The sequence below is a fragment of the Tachysurus vachellii genome, chromosome 3 (genome assembly GCF_030014155.1).
Source record: "Tachysurus vachellii isolate PV-2020 chromosome 3, HZAU_Pvac_v1, whole genome shotgun sequence".
In the NCBI taxonomy this organism is placed as follows: domain Eukaryota; kingdom Metazoa; phylum Chordata; class Actinopteri; order Siluriformes; family Bagridae; genus Tachysurus; species Tachysurus vachellii.
Window position 1 is genome coordinate 7,076,614 of NC_083462.1, and position 22,520 is coordinate 7,099,133.

General features: G+C 40.6%; 1 pseudogene; it reads right to left on the minus strand.

Annotated features, from left to right (window-relative positions):
* Nucleotides 1-1,675: 1,675 nt before the first annotated feature.
* LOC132842738 (interferon-induced very large GTPase 1-like) lies at nucleotides 1,676-22,215 on the minus strand (annotated as a pseudogene).
* Nucleotides 22,216-22,520: the final 305 nt, after the last annotated feature.

Consider the following 22,520-nt stretch of genomic DNA (forward strand, 5'->3'; position numbering starts at 1 on the left):
GATGAGGCCGACTCTGCAAGAATCCTGAAGAAAACATCTACAGATCTACCAGCTCCAGTTGGACTCTGTAATACTAAGAGGAGATCTGAACTCCATGTGATCCCTACACCAATACAACATTTGTCTGATTGTATATTTGGAATCACACCATCTAGTGTCACCCATATGAGGATGAGGTTCCCCTTTGAGTCTGGTTCCTCTCAAGGTTTCTTCCTTTACTAATCTAAGAGAGTTTTTCCTTGCCACTGCTGCTGAGTCACCTCAGACTTGCTCATTGGGGATAAACACATACACATACACACGTACACACACACTGTGAACTATATATATTCTGAATTTTGAATTTTTATTATATTAATTCTCTATATTACTCCTTATGTTTATCTTCTGTTCTATGTTTACGTTCTGTAAAGCTGCTTTGAGACAATGTCCATTGTAAAAAGCGCTATACAAATAAACTTGAATTGAATTGAATTGAATCATGACCTTTGGATGAGTCACCTGGGATGAACAGCAGTTCAGTTTTGCTAGGATTGAGCTTTAACTGATGAGCAGTCATCCATGATGAAATTTCTGCCAGACATGCTGAGATCTGGTCAGAAGCTGTGGCATCTGAGGGTGGGAAAGACCCACTACTGATGCAGTCCCACGGCCATGAATCCAAATCCTGTGGGGGTTTTTTTTCTCAATTTCTCAATCTTTTTCAATTTTTTTTACACTGTTATGTCCAGGGATGTATTTGTACTGTTATCTTGTGTTAGAGTTGTGTTTTCTTTTTCTCTGTTCTTTTTCCTCTGCATTTTTTTTTTGACTCCTCCTACTTAGCATTTAACAGGTAGTTCATTGTCCTCAGTTGTACCAGATAACCACTCTTGAGTGAGGTTGTATAAAGCCAATAAAAATGTGCCAGATAAGAGAGGAAGAAATAAGGTTTCTGTCTTTGTCCTTCTTTTTGTGATAGCTGCTATTTGGGTTGTTGAATGTGCTAATTAATAATGTTACCAGTTACCTTCATCAGTCTGTTCTATCTTTGTTTTGTAATTCTGTTGATGTTATAGTAGTAGTGAAGAGTTACTACCTTAAGATAGATATGCTGCCTTAAGGGTTGCTTATTTGTTTTTATAATTATTTTGCTTTTTTGGAGGTTATAGGGAGCTGGGTGCCATTTTTATCCCAGTTTTCTCCTGTTTGTTAGGAAGGGTTAGGGAAGTGGTTATTTCATTTCTTTTTTTTTTTTCTTTGTTTAGCTTGACCCTTTTACTTTTACCACCAGGTGGGTGGTGCCACACCATTTCCTAATGTGTTTTCCCACTTTCTCACCTGTTCCTTCTTTCCCTTGATGTTCAGGTCTATATATGTCTGTCATGATTCAGACATTATTTGTGATGTGACATTGTGTGTGAGCTGTAAGGCTGGACGCTGTGTTAAACAGGTTGTGTTTCTATGTATTTTTGTTTCATGTATGTCTTTATGTTCAATAAAATCAGTGCATGCACCAAATCATGCAAGTGAGTCTGATCTGCTAAATGCAGGAGATCGACACAACCGTGGAGATTTGCGTTTGATCCCCGCCACCAGCTGCGTTTGTCCTAAAACCTTACATCTGAAGCAGGTCTTTCACTTTCTGTGTTCCAGTGATGAATAAATGATTAAGTCTTTCTGCACAGACATAAAATATGATTTAATATTTTTTATTATGCTTCAAACATGAACAAAAAAAAATCTGATTGTAAAGCACATTGAGGATTAATATTTCTACTGATAACTTTTTTCATTTTTAAATGTCAAGAAAGAAAAAAAGGCTGTGTGTATATAGTGCATGAAGGTGAAACATAGTGCATGTAAATAGTGATTGTTCTAATATAATAGAATCTGATAAATGTTTACTGATTATATTTTTTGTCATTTCTGTTACTAATACAGGTAATATAACTGGTTCATAATTAATTTGCTCTTTATTCTAGGTTATGTTTAGCAGAGTTGTCTTTCATCAGATATATTGATCCAAACTCTCAATAGCTTGTTCTTTAGTGAAGTCTCTCCACTCTTTGGGGATCTCACCATCACCCTGAAATGTTTTTTTATAGTGCCCTTCCAGGTCTTTCTGGAATCTGTGCACAAACCATTTCCAGTATGCGAGCTGTGAATTGTCTGGGGTGATGCTCCAGGTTGCATAGACTCCTCCTGCTTTTGTGTATGATTTGAAAGGAATACGCACACCTTCAATACCATGTGGGTAGAAACCTGCATCACTTTGCACATTTGTTGTGCAGAAAGTACAGCTGAGATTAGTTGTTCTAATGTAATACATCCCATTCATACCATCTACCCTGTGGAAGGGGACACTGTGATCTCCATCATGATCCTCTACTGTGTTGGTGCAGATGGCTTTACAGAACGGACACTGAACCCAGCAGCATTTACAGAGATGTTCAATCAGAAGCTCATCTGGCTTCTTCCTGCACTTCTCAAATTTGATGTCTTTTACATCTTTAAAGCTTTTGTCTAGTTCTGACATCATGTCAGTGAGACCATCACTAACCAGCTGGTGTAGAAAATCAAAGTCAGTAATTTCTTTGTGATCAGTGAAGGTTATTTCTTTTAAGCTCAGTTTAGCTGTTAGTGAACTGGTGAAACTTCTCAGCCACATGTGTGCATCACCACAGCTGTTCTTGACCTCTTCAGTTGCAATGTGAACAGCATTTCTTACAGTCGCCACTTTCTCTTTTAGATTTCCTTTAAAAATTGTCAGGACTGTGTTGTTCTCAGTAATGTACTCATTAACCTTCTTTGTAATGAAATTTTTGAAGTGCTTTTGGGGACAATGAATGTACTCCATGTACTTGTTAAAGTCCTCTTTTTCTGCGAGACATGTCAAGATGTGTTTCTCAAGATTTGACCTGTTGCCATTAAACTCTGACATGTTGGATATGATCTCTGTTGCCAAATCAATGGCAGATTTATTGTAAACTGCTTGCAGGATGGATTCTCTCAGGTTACTGCAGATCAGTTCACCAAACACTTTTGTTGTTGTTGCTCCTTTCCAGTAGTTTCCAAAGACATTGTAATACTGAAGTTTCTTCTTGGACAGATAAACTCTTGGATCATTTGCGTCCCTGAATAGTTTATGGTGCTCAACAAATCTGCAATTCATGAGTTCACACACATGAAGGCAGAGATCCAGAGTGAACTCCTTTTTGAGCTTAATTCTCTGGTCCTCACTGTGATGTTGTCCAACTTTCTTCTTGACAAGGTCTGTTATTTCCTGTATATAGCTGTCTTTGTACCCGAGTCTTGTGATTTTCTTGCATGTCGTCTTGATTATTCCATCGGTTTCTTTGATCACATTTATAACCAGAGTTCTTACTAAGTGATTCTCTTCATAAGAGAGTTTATTCATGCCAGAGACATAATGACGTAACTTCTGTCTATTGAGATTTGCAACATACAGTGAATAATCTGCCAGTTTGTATATTTGTCTGTAGTCTGGCAGAGACCTTTGTTTATACACAAAAGCTTTTTCATTACCCAAAGACAAAATCTGTACAGCATCTTCCCAAAAATTAAAAGTTCTCTCTGGAGGTGTCTTGCGTGTAAATTCACCCACCTCCAGTGTGTCTTGTGTCATCTCAGTGACCCATTTGTCCCATAATTTATCAAATTCTTTTTTAAGAACTTGTTCATCAGTAATTTCACTTTTCAGTGTCAGAGCGAGGTCTTTGCTCAGATTGAACAGTTTGGTGTTGTATTTTTTTTGTGTGCTTTGTAGTTCAAAAGTCTCTCGTGTATGTTGATGTTGTATAACTTCATTCACATTTTGTTTGGTGTTTCTGACAAGATCTTCATAAAGTTCTTTGATTTTCATTTCATATCTCACTCTCCACTGAATTAAAATGTCTTTGTCTTTGTCCTCTTCAAAGCAACTCTTCATTGAGTTGTCCACTTCCTCTTTGGTCTTTTTCATGGAAGAATAAAGATCCTGTTCTTTAATTTCTTCAAGTTTTTCATTTTCAATTCTGTTATAAAGATCTTCTTCAATTGCTAACATGGCACTTCTGAGGGTCCAGGTCCATTTTCCAAACTCATTCTCCAGTTTTCTGTACACTGCTATCTCCAGTGTGTTTTTGAAGCTAAACACAAAGTTCTCATTGAGTAATGCATTCCAAAGGTCACTAATGCGTGATTTAAACTGTGAGAGAGTGATACCAGTAGACGGAGTAGCTTTTTTGAAAATGTCTTTCTTTAGATCCTGGACATTTCTGCTGTATGATGGGTTTGGTGGTGCCATTGGTGGGCTGCCCTCCCAGAGCTGTGCAAAATAATACACATCATCTTGTACATTGAATTCAATAACATCACTGAAACAATCAGCTTCACAGTCTTCTTCTTTAGCAGCTAGCTTGGTCATTTCATCCAGTTTTTCCTGTAAGCGTCTCCTTCCTTCCATGTTTTTCTCTCCAGCAGTGATGTCTCCAACATTCTGATGGACAAACATGCATCTGGGATTCAGTCGGACCTTCTTCATCCTCAGAAAGGCCTGAACGACAATCTGAAGGATGTCCTGCATCTCAGCAGGGTTCTCTCCAAAGATGTTGATTAAGGTCAGGTTTCCGAGACCAACAACGAATGTGGCGAGTTCATTGTCATGATGACGAGTGGATTTTCCTGCAAGCTCAAGCGCTCGAAGTCCTTCAGTATCTACAACTATAATGTAGTCAAACTTCAGCTCTTCCTTCATCTCCTCTGACACTTTGACCAGCTGCATGAAGGCTCCTCTGGTGCACCTTCCAGCACTGACAGCAAACTGGAGACCAAACATGGCATTGGTGGATCCATGGTGGATTTCCCAGAGCGCTGAATTCCCATAACTGACAGCACAAACACCTTCTGATCCCCCAGTATCTTCACAAGTTCATCTAGAACTGCTGAAACCCAGATCAGAGGAACATGAGCAGCATCTCCATCCATCAGCTCCAGTGGATGACCAGATTTCAGTATTTCTGCTGCAAGCTTAGGGAGAGAGGTGAAGGTTTTTTCTTTATATTGTTCATTGGATTGTTGTACAGAAAAAAAAGCCTCGTATATTTGGCCCATCTCTCTGAGGATGTGTTCCAAACCAAAAGTTGCTGCATTCAGTTTTTCTGAAATTTTCTCAAGCTCATTTTGTTCTAGCTTCATTTGATCTGATTTGTCATGTTTCTTCTTTAGGTCTAAAACTGCCTTCCACTTTTCATTGTACTCCTCATGAAGTTTTGAAAGATCATCTGAGGTGTGTTTGTCCAGGAGAATCCCAACCCATTTTAAAAAGAATAACCTTTCATTTTCTCCTAGATCTTGCAGTGATGAGGTGAAATGTTCCATAAGACCAGAGAGTCTGTAATTATGCTGATCTTCACGGATTTTCTTCATATTTTCTTCTTTTTCAGACTTCTGCATTTCTAAGTTGTTCCCATGAAGTCTTTGCAGGTCTTTGTTCATCTCACACCAGTCGTGCCATAACGTCCCCTGACAGGGCAGAAATGTTTCCTTTAATTTTGAACATTCACATCCCTTTAACTTGCTCATGATCATCTCTGCAGCTTCTTTCCCTTTCTGACATTCAGGGTCATCTTCATCTTTTGTAATCACTTCAGGTTTGTTCAGATCTTCAGTTCTAAAAATTGATGGTGACTTTGAAAGACACTCTTTGATGGTTGTTCTGAGATTCTTGGCTACATCTGACTGATTTCTGTCTTTAAGACCAATTCTGTAATTTCCACTCTTGGATCTAGTGGCACATGATTCGTCCTCAGAAAGTAGACAGATCAGTGGTTTGGTGTCACTGTAGAGCTTCTGTATAATCTCCTTATATGCTGCTTTTTCATGATTAGAGAAAACTACAACATTCACTGAGGACATTTCAATCAGGATTTCCAGTTGCTCTTTATTAGCTTCTGCATCACCATGGAGATTACAGAATGCCACACAGTCAGTGAAATAATCAGTTTCCTTCCCTGATGGACAGAACCAAGCGATCTCCACCACTCCATCCATCAGGAGCCGGTTCTTGCTGCTTCCTGAACAGTGTCTGTGGAAGAATGTGTGATGTTTTTCATTGATCAAGCTGTTCATCAGCTGAGACTTGGATGAAGAAACAGAGCCGAGTCTGAAGAAAGCCACCATTGGAGTTTGAGCTTCAGACATGGACTGGTTTTGACTGACCGCAGCAGAGTGACTCTTCCAACTCTTTCTGATTTGGCGAAAAGTCCAGAGAGGAAACTCAATCTCTCTGGTGAAGGGATTGGGCACCAGCAGAGGCAGAGCGTACTGACACTGATCTAGTTTAGTCACTATTAGCTGCTTTAGGAAATGATCAGAGCAGTGGAACACGGCCATCTGGACATCCATGGGGTGAATAGGATATTTATGGGTTTCACTGTCCAAAGATTCTGTCTTTGTCAAAAAAAAATCAGCAAAGTCATCATTGTCTTCTTTATCTCCGGTGTTTAAGTAAGTGTGTTCAGAGCTGCTGGAGTCTTCTTCAGTTGTAATGTACCTTGCTCTGTAGTCCATCATTAGCATTCTTTGTAGAAAGGTTTCCACTAAGTTCTCCTCTCTATAAGGCTCCTCTTGTAATAAAGTTATTTGAAGAACATCTGATGTTTTCATTTTTTCTTTGTACTTTTCATAAAGCTTCATTCTGATCATCAGTTGCTCTGCTTTTGTCATTTTGAGCTTTTTCTGTTCATCACAAGTTGATACATCTTCTGCTAATTCATGCCCAGTTATTGTTTCCTGTAAAATAAAATGGAACATTCTGGTTATAAATAATTGTTAAATGACAGTCAACATTTCATCCATCACTTATATTACTAAGCAACAATAAATATACAGTTGTGACAGAGCTGTCTAAAGAATATATTAGATGTTGGAGTTAAGACAAAAGCAATTAGCCATTGAGCTGCTTTCCACCAACATATAAAACATATTCTCACACAGATTAACAACGTTTTCTTTTCCACATGCGTATCTTGGAAACTGTAAATCAAATTCAGGAAGAAGAAAAAACAACATCTAAACAGTATGTTTCAGTTTATAACATGATTTTCTTTAAGGAGAAATAACTTAACTGAAAATTTGTAACTAATTTATTGAATTTTAAGGAATCTTTTTTATTGTTTTAAGAAGGAATATAATAATATAATTATTCCTTCTTGCTTGAAAAATATATATATATATAAGCATGTAAGCATGTATAAGTATAAGCATGTTAGAAAGTTCAAGAACACCCTTGCCATCCCCCCAGAAGGAGCCCTCGCCGGAATACAAACCTTAAGGGCAAGGCCGTCGCTAGTGGGGTGAAAGGTGGTGACAATTACAGGGGCCCCCACAAAATCCAGCAGCTATACTATATAGGCCCCTGTTCTGTGAATAATTCTAATATTAATAATAGTCGTATTCCACAGATCTTAATGAAAACCAAAGAAACGTACAATTTGATATAATAAGTCTTCCAAATATCACCTCGTCACCCCTCCCAAAAATGGTTTAGTCCGATACGAGGTCCAATTAGTCCGATACAAGGACCAATCAGTGTTGACGCGGCAGCTGAAGTTAGAGATGAACTTGGTGGAAGAGACTGAGACTGACTGATTGAAAATGATACGAAAACATAAATCAGGGTACCAGAAACGCCATGAAAAGAAGGAGAGGGAGGCCACAAGAGCTGCTGTATCCCAGTCGATCAAGACATTCTTTACGACAGTTTAGTGTTGTTATTTCGGTGCCCGATTTACTTTTGTGGGAAAACTGCTGCCGGCCGGGTACTGTCAGGATTTTTTATTTTTTATTTTTATTACCGGCGAGCAAAAGAAAAACTGGATACGAGTCAATCTACAGGATGCAGCTCCAGAGCATTTTTGGAGAGGTGTGTGTTGCAGTGCACATCTTCTGCACTCTACCTGTCTCTGTTTCTGGTGAAGAAAGAGCTTTCAGCAAGTTGAAGCTTGTCAAAAACTATCTCAGGTCTACGCAAACACAAGAAAGGTTTAATAGCCTTGCCCGACTTTCAATTAAAAGCCGACTAAGCAGACAGCTGGACTTCACAGACCTCATAAGTGACTGCCAACAAAAAGGTCAGACAATGGGATTTTGGTTCAGGTGAAGTGACGTAAAAGGTCATGAAGGGTTAATGATCAAACCGATATACATATAATAATCATTCGTATCATTTTCATAGTTGTTTCAAAGTTCATTACTGATTGAAATGTGTTTATTGTTTGCTCTCCATTTTTTTTTCATCTATAATGTTATTGTAATGAGTGGGATGTTGTTTGGTCCACTAGGTGGCAGTACTGGGTAGTATAAAGTTGGGTGCATTGAGTGAAGAAGAGTTGGTAACTTGTATGTGATGGATGTACCAGGTGGAATAAAGAAACCAGTTCCTGCAATCCCGAGTTCCTCTTATTTGTATGATGCCTGAATAATACATGCTACCAGGAGTGGGGCCAGAAGAACGCAAAGGACGCCATTAAACCCCCTGTTTCACTGAAGTTGTGTGGAAATGTTGATGCAAACTGGAGGACTTTCAAACAACAAAGTTTTGTACAAAAGAAAGATTGCCCTGCTACTTATGATTGTTAGAGTAGATGCTGTGGAAGTTTTTAACAGCTTTATCTTTGAGGATGAGGCAGATAAGAAGAAACTGGACAAGGTATTGGAAAAATTTGATGCTCATTGTTTGACAAAGAAGAATGAGACATATGAACGATATGTGTTTAGAGCTCGAATACAGCATGAAGGAGAGGCTTTTGATTGCTTTCTTACTGACCTCAAGATCAAGGCAAAAACCTGTAATTTTAATGACTTGAGAGATTCCATGATTCGAGATCAGATTGTGTTTGGTATCTGGAATAAGAAAATACGAGAAAGATTGCTACGAGAATCCGAGCTTACATTGGATCGTGCTGTTGAATTGTGCCAGTCCAGTGAATTAGCGCGACAGCATGTGATGCAGTTTGATGTTTCTACAACGATGTCCTCTCAAAATGCAGCCGCAGCAATAGATGCCATTTCATACAGAGACAAGAAACGAGGTTATGCAAGAAGTAGTAGAGGCAATGACAATGAAACTTTTCTTTGCAAATGTTGTGGGACTAAGCATAAGTTCAGACAGTGCCCAGCATTTGGCAAAAGGTGTTCTAAGTGTAATGGCCTAAACCACTTTGCAAAAATGTGCTTTTCAAAAGAATCTATAATAGAACATCGAGTGCAGGTAGTGGAAGAAGATACAGATGACAGTGATACCTTGAGTGATTCCTTTTATGTTCAGATGGTTTCGGAGGAAAAAAGAGGTATCCATGATGGAGTCTGTACAGTCATCAAAGTGGATTGTTCCTCTTGTGGCTAATGGGACAATATTACCTTTTAAATTAGACACTGGTGCTAAAGTCAACTTAATTAATATCCGAAAACCTTCTTTAACCTACTGAAAACCTTCAGTAGGTTAAAAGAGTGTATCAAGTGAACCACAATGTAGTAGTCCACACTGGATATGATTCTGTTATTGATCTTGTGAATCAATTCCCAGATGCTTTTGAAGGTCAAGGAACGCTGCCATTCACTTACAAAATACAACTGAGGGAAGATGCTACACCTGTTATCCATGCTCCTTGTTGGGTTCCTGTCCCTCTGCGAGAGGCCTTGAAGCAGGAATTGGATCGCATGACCCAATTGGAAGTGATACGGAAGATTGAACAACCAACAGATTGGGTAAATTCCATTACTTGCGTGAAAAAGCCTAATGGTGCATTAAGAGTTTGCTTGGATCCTAAAGATCTTAATGATAACATCAAAAGAGAACATTATCAGATACCTACACGTGAAGAGATTCTTAGCGAAATGTCGGGTGCCAAAATCTTTAGTAAATTAGATGCATCTCAAGGTTTCTGGCAGCTTCGATTGAATTCTGAGAGTAGCAAATATTGCACTTTTAATACTCCCTTTGGAAGATATTGTTTTTTGCGTCTTCCATTTGGAATTAAGTCAGCTCCTGAAATTTTTCATAGAGCAATGGAAACACTGATTGAGGGTCTTGACGGTGTTTGTGTATATATTGACGATCTGGTGGTGTGGGGGTCTACCCTTGAACAACATAATCAGCGACTATTACAATTGATGGAAAGAATTCGAGTCCATGATTTAAAGTTAAACAGAAGCAAGTGTCAGTTTGGAGTCACAGAAATAACCTTCTTGGGTGACAAGCTGTCTGCCAAAGTATCGACAACCTTGTTGCATACCAAGCCGTTTGTATATCTCGTTTTCTTTCTACCGTGTATGACCATTGTTCTGCTTAATCAGTTCCAACCACTCTGTTAGCCTTGCTCTTGTCTGTTTGTTTGCTCTGCCTCTGCTATTGTTTTGGTTTTAAACTTTTGGACCATGTTTCCCATTCACGCTGTGTTCCCTATTGTGCATATGGATTCTTCTGACTCCTCATTACACTCAGGTATCAGAAAGGAAATCTGCTACAACTCTACGTTCTAAGTCTGACAGATTAGTCAGTCCAGCAATGTCTTTTGTGATGCTGAGATTGTAATGTTCACAAAAAAAACAAACAAAAAAAAACTTTAATTTGTGTTTTTGTCACATCCCACCACTGCTGTAGGGAGTAAAAAGCTGCTTTCTCAGATTTATAACAATTCCATAAATATGTAAAAGACTCTCTAAAATTAGTCTCAGAGAGGTTTTCCTTGCCGCTTTCGTCTCTGGCTTGCTTATTGGGTACAAATCTTTAAAATGAAAAATGTATATCTGGAATTGATAGATTTCTCTAGAATTTATATACTGCTCTGGTGCCTGTCGTCATCCTGTGACCACTGCATCTAGCCATTTGGTTAGGTGTTACTATCCCAATACATCTCCTTACTCTTCAATCGGAGCTAAATGCTGCTGACCTAAGCCTCTTCACTCAGTTCTTTCGCTGACCTTCTGGTGGTTGGCTCCGTATCCATTAGGAGCAGAACAGGTTCAACAAAGCCACAAACACCTAAATGATGGTCAGTCTCTTCACACTCAGCAAGAAATCTGATAACTTCAACCTCTTTCTCTCAAAGGCGTCTACTCCTCACAGGATCGTGATGATGGATTGCAGCGTATTACAAGGAGACTTTATTTCAGACTGGGATATCAATAAGATCAACCACTTTTGGATAAAAGTGTTGATTTTCCCAGTTATCTTGCTTAAAATCCTTCTTCCAATATAACCATCTCCCTCCTCTGCACATGTCTAAACCATCCCAATCTGGCCTCTCTGACCTTGTTCCCAAAACAGCCAACCTGAGCTGTTCCTCTGATGTGCTCATTCCTAATCCTGTCCATCCTCGTCACTCCTAAAGAGAACCTCAACATCCTCCATCTCTGACTCGTGTATATTTCTCACTGCTATAGTCTCTAAAAAATACACCATAGCTGGTCAGACTACTGCTTTGTACACCTTTCCTGTGATTTTTTTTTCTGACACTCTTCTGTCACACAACACTCCTGACACTCACTCCCGCCCACCTGCACTTGCCACTTCGCCTCCTTTCCACATTCCCCGTCGCACTGGACAGTTGACACCAAATACTTAAATTCCTGCACCCGCTTGACCTCAGCCCCCTGTAACCTCACTGTTCTACTTCCCTCCCGCTTGTTAAACACACTTGTTGTTTCAAGAGCAGACCTCCACCTTTCCAGGTGTTCCTCCACCTGCTCTCTACTCCCACTACAGCTCACAATGTCATCCGCAAACATCATTGTCTACGGAGATTCCTGTCTGACTTTATCTGTCAGCCTGTCCATCACCACAGCAAACCTAACCATAACCCAGGATTTTATAATTATACGTTTGAAAGTACAACGATTAGGGACTTATTAAATTAGTGAATTAATTTATCTTTAATTTGAAATTATTTATATCATCATAACTTCTGACAAGTTTTCGGGGTGAACGGTACAGTCTCCCCTCCCCAGCTATAGTTGGTTGCATCAGCGGTGGTGAGGAGACTGAGTACAGGATTACAGTGGATAACTTTGCCGTATGGTGTGAGCGGAACCATCTACAGCTCAATGTGACTAAAGGAGGGTTTCCATCCACAGGGTCTCTGTAGACATGGTGGAGGATTCCAAATACCTGGGAGTTCACATTAATAATAATGGACTGGACTAAAAACTCTGAAGCTTTCTACAAGAAGTGCCAGAGCCGTCTCTACTTTCTAAGGAGACTGAGGTAGCCATATCTTTCTTTTTTGCTGTTGCATGCTGAGGCAGTGATCTGAATGTATCTGATGCCAACAGAATGAACAAACTCATTCATAAGGCCGGTGATGTTGTAGGAGTGGAGCTGGACTCTCTGACTGTAGTGTCAGAAAGAAGGATGTTGTCTAAGCTGCTGGCCATCTCAGACAACATCTTCTGCACACTCCATGATGTCCTGGACGGATAGAGGAGTACGTTCGGTCGCAGACTCGTCTAACCACGGTGCTCCACAGAGCGATACATTAAAACCGTCCTGCCGAAGTCCATCAGACTTTACAATTCCTCAGTACAGCAACATATCTATATATAAGCCTCTATTAGAGTATTCTTATGTTGGTGACTTGGAACTATGGTAACAAACTCAATTTCCCCCTGGGGATTAATAAAGTATTCTGATAAAAACACACTGATACATTTTCATTCAACACAACCCTGGTATGTTGATGTCCTTCCAAGAGTGCACAAGAATCTTCTTACCTGTCTCTCTTCTGTTGGGTCTTGTTTCTGGCATGTGACATAGTCTGTGAATAAAATTTTAACAGAGCATTTAGGAGACAATACATGTTGATGTTATGCTGGCGTCATTTGGTTGTTGAGCCATTACATTTTAAGGTTGTCGGTAACAAAAACTAGGAATATTCAAAAGAAATGGAAAACACAGCTGTCTTACTCCTCTCGTACATATACTGAACTACTCTGACATACTTCTCTGCCACTCCTGACATCCTCATACAGTACCATAGCTCCTCTCTCTTCATCCTGTCATACACTTTCTCTAAATCCACAGAGACACAGTGCAGCTCCTTCTGACCATCTCTGTACCTCTCCATTAACATTCTCAGTAGTGCTCTTTCTGGGCATGAAGCCATACTGCTACTCACAAATATCCACTTCCTTTCTTAGTTTAGCTTCACTACTCTTTCCCATAGCTTCTATATGTGGCAAATCAACATTATACCTCTGTAGTTGCTACAACTCTGCACATCACCCTTGTTCTTAAAGATCGGCACTAGAACACTTCTAAATTACTCAGGCATTTTCTCACTCTCTAAAATCCTGTTAAATATTTACAGTAGATAGAAACTCCACTGCTTTCTTTCCTAGACACTTCAACACTTGTGCTTTGTCTCCTAGACACAACCTCCACAGGTATGCCATCTGGACCAACAGCCTTTTCACTCTTGATTCGCCCTCACCTCCTCCTTTTTAATATTTGCTATTTCCTGCTCTACAATACATTCATTAATCATTCATTCATCTTCTACCACTTATCCGAACTACCTCGGGTCACAGGGAGCCTGTGCCTATCTCAGGCATCATCGGGCATCAAGGCAGGATACACCCTGGACGGAGTGCCAACCCATCGCAGGGCACACGCACTCTCACTCTCACTCTCACTCACTCACGCAATCACACACTAGGGACAATTTTCCAGAGATGCCAATCAACCTACCATGCATGTCTTTGGACCGGGGGAGGAAACCGGAGTACCCGGAGGAAACCCCCGAGGCACGGGGCGAACATGCAAACTCCACACACACAAGGTGGAGGCGGGAATCGAACCCCGACCCTGGAGGTGTGAGGCGAACGTGCTAACCACTAAGCCACCATGCCCCCGTGCTCTACAATATTCACCCTTTTTTCTTTCCCTCTCATTTTCCTCATTCATCAGCTCCTCAAAATACTCCTTCCATCTCCTCACCTGTTAGCACCTTACTGTGTCTATCTTTAATCACCCATCTGTTGCACATCCTTCCCATCTCTGTCTTTGTCTCGTTAATCTATACAAGTCCTTCTCAAGTTCCTTTCCTTGACACCAAAACTGCCCATCACCTCCTAGTCACCTCTGTTCATCCTCACCAACATGTCTGCCTTTCTTTTTCTTACCTTTCTTCCCTCTATAAACCCTTCTCCTTCCACGACCAACAGTGGTCCAGTAGTAACCGATCCGATATGGAATTCCCACTGACAATTCGCATGTTTAAGTTTGGCATGTTTTACCCCAGATACCCTTCCTGACAGAACCATCTCTATTAATACGGGCTTGGGACCGGCACCGAAGTAGTAATGCAATAACTACAAATTGTTATTGTAATAACTTTCAAATCTTTTTAGTCTTTGCTATTTTATCTGCACACAGTCAATGCCAGCCAGAATTTCCTTAGTTGTAACTAAGCATTCACTGTTTATTATACATTTGAAATTTGTGTTTTGATTTTTTGTTTATTTTACTACAATTTTGTTTTACATTCACTTCATTTGTCTTGATTTTGTTTTTAGTAACACCAGTAAATCTGTTCTGTCCCGCTATTCTAGACATGTGATCAGGGTTAAGATTACTCTGTTTCACTCCAAATCTTATTCTGAAATAAATGTCTAAAAGTATTTCATCTTACCATCTACTGTTATCACAATGGAGGATTTTATCGCTTCATCACTACAGTTGTTCAGGATGCGTCTCAGTTGGTTTCTGTCCTCTTCTGTAAAGTCGTGAGGCTGCACCACAAGTAAAAATACATGAGGCCCACGTTCATGTAAAACACAGTCTCTTATTCTCTGACTCAGTTCCTCCTGAGAGAGCTGTGGGTCAAACAGATGAGGTGCATTGATGATGGTGATATTTCTTCCATCTACCTCTCTACTGACACTCTTACACTGCTTTACTAAATGTGCAGAATCTTCAGTCTCAAACACAGAATTGCCCAGGATGAGGTTTCCCAAACTGCTCGTATGTGAGAGACTTTTCCCCAACAGAACAATCCTCAGCTCTGACACTGGAAATATAAGGGAAAAACACATGTACAATACATAAGAATATATGTACAAAACAATAATCTGTCTATTATTTATATATACCACTGAAAAATGTGATTTTCCTCAGTGGACATGATGCATAACAATGAAACTAATTTAACTGTAAAACGAGTGTATTTATCATTGTCAGGCCCCCGGATCCGGTGGAAAGGAGACAGACCCGTCGGCAGGATAGCTTCAAATGATAGGGGTTTAATACACAAGGGAAACAAACAGACATCCACACGACACGGGGAACTAACGTAACTTAATCTAACTTAAATACACTACTGAATCCGCGCTGCCATCGGCAACGCGGCTCACATAAATACACACACACAGTCAATCACAGGATGGGAAACAGGTGAGGAGACAGGGAGGAGCGGACGAAGGCGTGGCAGACACGTGACAATAATAAAAACATTCGCACGTGTCCAAAGGTCCGCGCTGATCCCTGACAATCATAGACAAATGAGCTTCAGATTTATTTTTCTGTTTAAAAATAGCATTCATCAATTAGTCTAAAGACCAGGCAATGAAAAGTAGAGGCCATCCAAAACCTATGTAGTAAGCCAGCATAGCATGCAAAAGAATGTCAGTGGTGGTTCTAGGCTACTGATCAAAAAGTGAGGGTTGATGTACCAGACCACCTAAGGTGGGAGATGAGGCTACCATGCTGTTGCATTGTCTTAAAACTATTAAAAGTCTAAAACTGTCTTTTATCAAGAACAGTGAGTAATCATTCATAGTGCAAGCTGCAAAACCAAGTTTAAAGTAAGATGAGCTTTACAAAGTTGGAACTGTTGGTTGTTAAGATGTTTTACCCTTTATATAAGAACAAACAAGGTTACTGTCAAATCTGTTGTTCTCAGGAAGATCCACAATAAGAATAATTACTGTGAGCTGTCTCGATCTCATCAACCTTCACAGGGCCTTAGAATAGGCATTGTAAGAGACACACAAAGCTGGAAAGGGCTATAAAAGCATTTCTAAACATCTGGTAGGTCATTAATCCACAACAAGACAAACTGGCTGTAAATAGAGGAAACTATTCAGAACTGTTGTTACATATCCTGAATACGTAGTTCACACCAAAAATCCCCACAGGAATCCTGAAGGAGATTAAAAAGAATCCAAGGGTAAAGAGTTTTAGAAAACTAAAAACGGTAAAGGTCTCTGTTCATTTATCAGAAAAACACTAAAAAAGATTGGGGTTAATGGATGGAAATCCTAAAGGAAACTGCTGTCCAAACTTTGTGGCTTGTCTCAAGTTTTCTAAAATGTTCCAGGATGTTCCACACTTTGAAGATATTAACTTGAAAAACCCGATGCTTCATGATAATCGTGGGACGTGGTAGCTCAGTGGTTAAGGTGTTTGTCTACTAATCGGAAGGTCGTTGGTTCGAATCACAGGTCCACCGAGTTGCCACCCCAGGGCCCCTGAGCAAGGTCCTTAACCCTCAATTGCTCAGGTGTATAAACTGAAATAAGACAATGTAAGTCACTCTGGATAAGAGTGTCTGCTAAATGCTGAAAATGTAAAAATAATTGAGGCAAAAAATGAGGACCTGCAGCTCAGTTAAAGCCTTATATGCACTTCCAGCATATGACCATGCGCTACATACTGTAAGCACACTGCCAACACAGGATTATTGAGTAGATGGCCTTATCAGTCTGCCTTGCGCTCCTGTTAAGTCATCCTGCCTTTATTCCTGCTCCTGCTCTGCCTGGTTTCACCCTGTCATTGTTCCTGCTTGCTCTTGCTGTCTGCTCTTTCTTCCTGCTCTTGCTGCCTGCTCTTGCTTCCTGCTATGCATTGCCTCGTTTTCCTGTGCTAAGGATTATTGGGCTTTTTATGACACTGATTTCCTTCTGAACTGCAATGCCACTGAAGGGTGTGATTGTAAATATACAGTCTGACAGTTGTGTATTAATGAGGGGGTTGTTGTCCTCAAAGACCACATGTAGTGGCATCTCCTCATAGAATGTTTGAATACTGAATACAGAGTCCAACTGGAGCCGGTACAGCTCTAGATGCCTCAGGATCTTTACATGGTTGGCCTCATATCAATGAAGATCCGAAATCTTCATGATCCGGAACACAAGTGGAGCTGGTACAAGCTCTGGATGCCTTGGGCTGGTAGAAATGTCTTTAATCTACTTTTAAACAGGGAAAGTGTGTCTGAGCCTCGAACACTGTCAGTCACAGGTATTCCAACGTTTGGGAGCTAAATACGAAAATGCTCTACCGCATATAGTAGATTTTGATATTCTGGGAACTACCAGAATACCAAGTCCTGAGTTTTGTGATCTCAGAGAGCGTGAAGGATTGATGTTCTGCATTTGGGATCTCACCTGTCTTCCCTGACACTACTGAACAGAAGGTTGTGAGTTCAAATCCCAGGACCACTAAACTGTCACTGCTGGGCCCTTGAGCAAGGCCCTCAACTGCTCAGTTGTATTTTTAAAAAATGAGATATGAAGACACGTCTGCCAAATACAGTAAATTTCACTGGCCCTGTTCTTGTACTATGCACCATTACAATAAAACTTGAGTCTAATCTTGTCTGGACCGGACTTTGGCCACGTGCTTTTGTTTGTCTGTGTCAGCCCCGCCCTTGTCTCTTCCTCCCTGCCTCTGCACACCTGTTCATTATGTGGTTAATTTTGTCATGTATGTAACTGTGCCACGTTGCCTATGGCAGCACGGAATCCTTGTCTTTTGTCTTCATTCTAGTCGTGTCTGGTTTTGTCTTTGTCCTTGTTTTGTGTTTTTATTTAATAAATCCTGTTTTTTTCATGCTATCCTCCATTTAGGTCTATTTTATTCCCGCATTGATGACAAATCTTAAATCACACAAGAAACTCAATTGAAAAATGGCAATAGACAGTTTGTGTTTTGTAATGGCCAGATCATGACCTTAACCCAGTTTTTTAAATGCTATCCTGCATTTGGGTCTATTTTATCACCATGTTGCTGACAGAAGGATTTCGCCACACCAAGACCCAGCAGGATAGCATCAGCCTGGACCGGCTCAGTGGGAGCATTTTTATTTATTCATTTATTTATTTTTTTTTCCAGACTGTTTTTGCCCTGGATTTTTGTGGTTTTGGTGACATCGGTCTGCATTTTTTCCGCAGCGCCTCACCTCCTGTTTTCGTGTCACCAGCCGACTTTTGTTTTGTTTTTTTTTGGTGTCCTGTGACATCGCCCAGCACCTGTCCGGTGGGGGACGTCGCTTCACTTCCGATTTTCCGTGGAGGACGCTGCCCCACTTCCTGTCCGCGGGGGGTGTTGCAGTGGGTCTTCCCACGGTGCATCAGGGGTTGTGCCCACCCCTTCTGCTTGGCTGTGGACGTCGCTCGGCCCTTCTGCTCAGCTGTGGACATCACTCAGCCCTTCTGCTTGGCTGTGGACGTCGCTCGGCCCTTCTGCTCGGCTGTGGACATCGCTCAGCCCTTCTGCTCGGCTGTGGACATCGCTCGGCCCTTCTGCTCGGCCCTCTCTGGCTGCGCTGTCGTGTGCCTTGCTCCCCCGACCTGCCTCACTGTGTGCCTTGCTCCTCCCACCTGCCTCGCTGTGTGCCTTGCTCCCAACACCTGCCTTGTTGTGTGCCTTGCTCCCCACTCCTGGACCTCGTTGGGACTGTCATTAAGACCGAGGCGCCTTGAGGGGGGGTACTGTCAGGACTCAGCCCGGACTTTGGCCATGTGCTTTTGTTTGTTTGTGTCTGCCCCACTCTTGCCTCTTCCTCCATGCCTCTGCACGCCTGTTTCTTATGCAGTTAATTTTGTCATGTATTTAACTGTGCCGCGCTACCATAGGCACAAGGAAGACAAGGAATACTTGTCTTTTGTCTTCGTTCTAGTGTATGGTTTTGTCTTTGTCCTTGTTTTGTGTTTTTATTTAATAAATCCTGTTTTTTTCATGCTATCCTCCATTTAGGTCTATTTTATTCCCACATTGATGACAAATCTTAAATCACACAAGAAACTCAATTGAAAAATGGCAAATAGACAGTTTGTGTTTTGTAATGGCCAGATCATGACCTTAACCCAGTTGAGATGTTGGGGCATGATTGAACAGGGTTGTTCAATCAGAATAGCCCAAATTCTGATGAACTGTAACATTTTTTTGAGGAGGAATGGTCTAAAATTCCAATGCATCATTGTACCAGTCTTCTAAACAAGTACAGGAAATGCTTGGTGGAGGATGCTGCTGCTAAAGGAAGATCTCGAAGTTACTAAATTCACTGTTCTGTACTGCCACAAGATTCCTCTGAGGCAAAACTAAGCTGGCACCAGTTACTACATAATGCATTTGTGCAGGTAATCAGCCAGTGTTGCACCTGGCCACTTTAAATTTACAAAGTGAACATAAGTGTATGCATAAATATAGGGAAAAACGAGTCACTTCAATGGCAGGGACAGTTAGAATAAGGTTAAATAAACCAAAGATTAAATTTGATACATGAACATGCAATATAAAATTACAGTAACAGAAAGTAACAATAACAGTAAAACAACAGCATTTGGTCCACATCCCCTCACCATCCATAATTCTCATGTTCTCATAAACAGACTTTTTTTCACAGAGACTCTTGCTTCTGTCTAGTATTTAACCCAAGGTGTTGAAGTGGAGGTTTTTTGGACTTTTATGGCAATCTGCATAATATCACGATTAGAAAGCTACAAGTAATGTATGTACAACATGGCCAATACTGAGCTTTCAGTGTGTTGAGTACAGAACATTTTGTCATTCTTCTTCTATCATTAGAAATGGCTTCATATGACTGCCAGTCTTCATATTAGCTCTCTGATGGAGAAGATTCAAACACTAGAGAGTTAGTGAGAGCAAGAACAGTGTAGCCTCTGTAGGGACTGCTGTAGTACCCAACAAATAGAGCACTTACAGCTTGGCAAATGGGTGACAACTTGGTGGCATTATCACAAAGCCAAATCGCTAAGACTCTGGTTACAGGTGACTCCATCTTACAGCATGTGAAATTATCCAGGCCTTTAGGGGCTACTGACTTCTAGCTGGAGTCTCACTGCTAAGAAGCATAGAAGCAGATAAGCGAGTCATTGAGGAGCTCTGCGACATTGAGCCATTGAGAATCTGCGACCAGATATACATTCAGTGAAAAAGGGGGAGGGGGGGTGTCAATTCGTCATGTTCAATTTTATTTGTGTAGCATTTTTAATAATAGATATTGTTACAAGCCAGCTTTAAAGAAACAAAAAAATCTGAAAGTTTTCCATTTAAATTCTTATTTAGTAGTACTCCCTAATGAGTACTACTGAGTATCCCTACTGAAAACACAGCAGCACTGGCCAAGAAATCACAGTAGCGTCTCTACTTCCTCTGAGAATCTGAGAAGAGCCACAACCACGCCCTCCATCATGCACACTTTCTACAGAGGCACAATCGAGAGCATTCTATCGAGCTGCATCACTGTGTGGTATGGTGCTTGCAACGCATCTTGCCGGAAGATGCTGGAGCGCATAGTGAGAGCAGCTGAGAAGATTATTGGGATCTCTCTCCCCTCCCTCCAGGACATCTACGGGACTCGTCTCACCCGCAAAGCCCTCTGCATTGCAGGTGCTCCCACCCACCCATCACACAGCTTCTTCAGTCTGCTGCCATCAGGGAGGAGACTGCGGAGTCTCCAGGCCAGGACCAACAGATTGCAGGACAGCTTCATTCATCAGGCTGTCAGGAAGCTGAACTCGCTCCCAAACTTCCCTTTTCTGCCCCAGGCACCACACAACTATGAACCCACCCCACCCCCCAGATCCCACATCCCTAGGTCCTTCCGCTCCACCCTCCCACTAACATACGATGACATGCACCAGTCACTTTGTGCAGCATTGGTCTGCTCATATGCACTTTATCTGCCATGTGCCTTGTGCTGCTTTATTTAATTTTTACTTGTTAGTGTTATCTGTATGCACCTTCGGTCTGAGAGTAACACAACTTCAAGAGAGAGGAGATGAGGAAATCAATAGTATAATAGGCTACAGACTGAGCACCCGGGCAAATTTAGAGGAGGGATGAAATCAGTGGTACCACACAGTGCTGCACAAAATGAATAAATTAACCACGGGGTGGTGTGCAATCATATATGCTATCTTGGCAACAATGTTGTTTTTAATGTATGATTGGGTGTATAGCCTGCAGCTGTGTAGAGAATAACACCAAAGTGCTATTAGAGATTTGTTCTTCTTATAATATAAACATAACTATAAACATGTGGACATAATTATAAGTGAGTCTTTGCATTTAAATGACATTAAGCACCTATTATAGAACACACATAGAGAATGGCAATAAGAATAATGGCTTGCATTATTATTTTCACTGGAGCAAAATAATAAATGTACTGTTTTAATGTTTCTTCTTCTTCTTCTTCTTCTTCTTCTTATTATTATTATTATTGATGTTGTTGTTGTTGATTTACAGGTCAGTAACATACATTGTGTTTTACTTAGTATATGTTGACATACACAGAATATATTTTTTTTAAATTTGTGTGATATATTAGATAAATAATACAAATATAACCTTATTGTTAGAGATATTCCTCAATTCGACAAAGTAGCTAGTTTTCTTTAGTGTATTTTCAGCTAACATGTCAGTGTATTTCAGTTAGTTTAGCATGTATTGTAAAATATTACTGGTCTTTTGAATAGTATAAATATTCTGACTGAAAGGTTAAATCGCCACTGCGTCATTTTTCCCCACAGTCACAGACCGGAAAAGACCTAAATGTTCTATGTTTGGCTTTGCCTCTAATAGATAGTATAATTTTATAGTAAACTTGTGTAAAGATTTTAAGTAGAAAATACACATAACGTATTTCATCCAAAACTCCTTATTTATGTTACTTTATTAAGATAAATTCATGTCATTTGTTCCTTACCTTCTCCCGACGCCATTTCGTGTCTCGGGTGGAGAAATCTAAAGTGAAAGTAAAATTTCACCAGAATAATCAGAATCTACAAAACACACGCCTATGCTGCAGTTTGGTCACCTCTGGAATTTTCCAGATTTGTTTCTTGTAGGTACAAATATATCTCCGTAGGATCTTTCAGTGATGTCCAGCTACAGCTGTAAAGCTCGCTGCTCTTTTAGACATAAAAGTGTGCAGACAGCGTTGTGCTCTGAAAGACTCGTAATGCAGAGAGAGAGAGAGAGAGAGAGAGACAGAGAGGGAGGGGAGGGAGGGAGGAAGAGAGAGAGAGAGAGAGAGAGCGTGAGAGAGAGAATACATGAAGCTGGTGTTACACACACTGCTGTACTCTTGCTTCTGTCTGGTATTTAACGCAATTTCTTGAAGTGGAGGTTTTTTGGACTTTTATGGCAATCTGCATAATATCACGACTAGAAAGCTACAAGTAATGTATGTACAACATGGCAAATACTGAGCTTTCAGTGTGTTGAGTACAGA